Source organism: Podarcis filfolensis, assembly GCF_964270895.1.
Source record: "Podarcis filfolensis genome assembly, chromosome: 4".
Lineage (NCBI taxonomy): Eukaryota > Metazoa > Chordata > Lepidosauria > Squamata > Lacertidae > Podarcis > Podarcis filfolensis.
In genome coordinates this window covers 5252724-5256267 of record NC_139607.1, presented here as the reverse complement: position 1 = coordinate 5256267, position 3544 = coordinate 5252724, and the positions used below count along the sequence as shown (strand labels likewise).

Below are 3544 nucleotides of genomic sequence, written 5' to 3'. Positions count from 1 at the left end.
GATACATATTATAAAAACATGCTTTAAAAACATTATATGGTAAGTATAAATGTGTCTAACAAATGTTAACTTACTAGGTTATCTCTAGTTCTTCTGCTTATTAGCACTGCCAAATTTGCTCAAATCACATCTGAAAATTTAAGGTGCATTTTAATTGTGACACTAGCATGGTTTTTGCCTTTTTCAAAACTTCTGCTCGCTTGGTCAGCCTCTTCATTGAGCTATTTGCTTTGAGCCCAAATTCTCATTCCTGGTCAGTTCAGATCCCTTGAGCATATATGTCACATTGAGATTTCACATATCTCATCTGACTGTGAAAGTTCTACGCAAGCTTTGTTTACAAAAAACATATATGCATATTTTTTACATGTTTATCCCTATACAGTACTTGAATTAGTTTATAAAGTCTAAAAATGTCATTGTGTTTGCTCTTGATATTTATTTGTGTCAGTATTAAAAAATATCAGCATTCAAGCACATACCCTCGATTAGGTATGTCACACAATCTCATCTGGTACCGTGAGAGCTATTGACATTGATCCACCCACTGTAATCATGTCAAATGGCCAATCATAAAATTGGGGAAGCAGTAGTAAAAGCAAGGAATATGCTGACATAGCAGCAAGTTTGCATTATGTATAAGATGGCAGCAATTGTGGTCAGTGTTAGTTGGAAAATACTAATATCAGACCATGCGTCTATGGGTTTAAGTATACGGTTAAGCTTAAAATAGCATCGCATTTGTGGTACTTCTCTCTGCTACCGTAATAGTACAAAGAAAATACTGAAATGACAAGATAGTATTTTGCCACATGAAAGGGCAAAGGCTATCTGAGGGAATTGAGTTTACCCGTAGGTGAAGGAATGTCTGTAACTGTGCAGTTCCTCTAGAAGAAGTTTTCACCTCAGTGTCCTCTAAAACAGAGAAATCTGAACAAGTGAAAATGCTTTGAAGACAGGTTCCCTAATCAGATTTTTATATATATATAAAGAGAGAAAGATCTTTCATCACTCAGCCATACAGGGCAGCTGAATGCCAATTGGTAATAGAGGCCTTTCTGAAGAAAAATGAAATATCAGTCACAACCTCAGCCTTAAAGGAAGGAGGGGGGAAGTATACAATTGAATCTAGTTTTATTTAGAGTTGATGGTTTTCAAAAAGAAAAAGAAAAAAAGCCTGAAATACTGATTTATGCAACTGTCAGGTTTGAATGTATGCAACACAACTTTCTCAGATTGAATCCCATTGATTTTCTATAACCGTGTCAAGCAGTCAGTGCATCACGGCAGTTTCTGGGACTGTAATAAATAATCCCTTTGGAAAGAAAGTGATTCTTCTCTTCGTAAATACATAGGTGAACATCTTGTTCTCTTGCTCTTTCATGTCTGTTACAGCTTAAGCTGCAAGGCTGTTGTTTTTAAAGAAAGCGATTCCTTAATTCCCTATCTTCATTTTCGTTTAGGCTAACATGCTTTGTTTTTCTTCTGACCTTCTTGGGGCTTTTACTTCAGGGAGACGCTGTTAGAGCGGGATGTCATTCTGCTTAGGAGATGTGAAGAGATGAAAAGACCAAAATGAATGCTTGCAAATTCAACTTGGAATAATTAGCAGCAGTACATAATAGTGTGTGTTAATTCTGAAAGGCACTAACCTAGTCTTGAAAGACAGCCTTATATATGAAAGGAGAGTTAGCGCTAGCTCAAAATAAACACCACTTCCACAAATTAATATTCCCCATTAGATCTATTGGGTTTCTGCTCCAGTGCCAATCATAATCACTTTTGGGTGATGTGGTTAGTTCTGCTTTTGAGCTTCATGTTTCTAGCCTAGAACTTCCATTTATACATTTTTGGGTTGATGTGTTTTGTGCGCCACACTAAATTTATAACTTGCTTTGCTATTGATTTGCTAGTTGTTCACTATTCTCTGTCATACATATTATTTAAAGTTGGTAAATAATTTAAAATGTGCTAAGGCATTCATTCAAGTACCTTCATAAGTAATTCTAAAACTGTTTACCAGAAGCATAAAACCAAGCTAACGTGTATAAGAAATGACAATACTGTTTTCAAGTTAAACGTTTCCTGCAGAAAGCTTCCCACTCCCCAACTCACAAACATTCAATCGGCATGCAGCACATGCTTTTTGAACTCTACATAATGCCTTGAAGGCAAATGAAATGGAAAAATGAAATAAAGAAAAATAAAAGGAATACCTCTCGTGCAAGAAAGACAATGAGGTCTCAAGAGCAGGATTCTTCTTTCTCTCACACAACTTTCAAGTCGGTTCAGGCCGTTTCCTCTGACCAACAAATCCTGATGGCCGAAATTCAGTTGGGTGTTTCTGTGTTCTGATTTCCAGCTGAGAATTTTCAGGATTTCAAACTAAAAACTGTGGGTTGTATTATCTAATGCTGCCATTCTGCCTGCACAAAAGGCTTCCACTTGGGCAACACAACTCCCCCCCCCCCGCAGCTCCCATCCCACCCTAAAAATTTGCTCCACAGGCTTGAGGGGCAGGAAGGGGACAGAAAGGGGAAGACCTGTTGCACAGTCCTAGCTACCAGCCTACAAGTTCCAAGATGAATATCTTGACAGTTAAAGTGACATTGAACAACATGAATTTGGAGTACAAGACAACCACAAGAGCCCTGATGGTTCAGTTCAAAGGCCCATCTAACTCAGCATCCTGTACTAGTGGTCAGCCAGGTACCTGTGAGAAATATGTGCAATCGGGACATGAGTGCAATGGTTGAAAGCCAAATTGGGCTAGTTTGTCATAGTATATTGAAGGGAAGTAATAGTACCACTCTATTCTGCCTTGATCACACCACACCTGGAGTACTGTGTCCAGTCCTGGGTGCCACAATATAAGAAGGATATTGGAATACATGCAGTGGAGGGCAACCAAGATGATCAAGGGTCTGGAAACCAAGCCTTAGGAGACTCGGTTAAGGGAGTTGCAACTAATGGCTACAAGTTACAAGAAAGGAGATTCTGACCAGCTGGAGCATGTGAAGAGGTGGGCAACCAAGATGATCAAGGGTCTGGAAACTATGCCTTATGAGGAACAGTTGAGGGAGTTGGGTATGTTTAGCCTAGAAAAGAGAGGAGATATGATAGCCGTCTTCAAATATCTAAAGGGCTGTCACATGGAAGATGGAGCAATCTTGTTTTCTCCAGCTCTGGAAGGTAGGACCCAAACAAATGGCTTTAATTTACAAGAAAGGAGATTCCGACTAAACATCAGGAAGAACTTTCTGTCTGCAAGAGCTGTTCAACAGTGGAGCAGACTGCTTCAGAAGATGGTAGACTCTCCTTCCTTGGAGGTTTTGAAACAGGTTGAAACAGGTTGGATGTCCATCTGTCATGGATACTTTAGATTCTTGCACTGCAAGGGCAGGGATGGATTTAGGGTTGTGTGAGCGGTGTGCAAACACTGGGTGCTGAGCCCAGGGGTGCCATCTCAAAGCCCAGTAAGCAAGGCATGAGGCTTTGACGGGTCCTAGATTCAACCACCCTTCTTCCCAAAACCTAGTTAGCA

At 39.8% G+C, this 3544-nt stretch overlaps 1 long non-coding RNA gene across 1 annotated transcript; it reads right to left on the bottom strand.

Annotated features, from left to right (window-relative positions):
• Positions 1 to 1117: 1117 nt before the first annotated feature.
• LOC310761887 lies at positions 1118 to 2330 on the bottom strand. The gene is made up of 2 exons (XR_014547727.1): positions 2217 to 2330; positions 1118 to 1540 (listed from the first exon to the last, which is right to left on the bottom strand). It is a non-coding gene; the product is annotated as an uncharacterized lncRNA (long non-coding RNA).
• Between the last annotated feature and the right edge of the window lie 1214 nt (positions 2331 to 3544).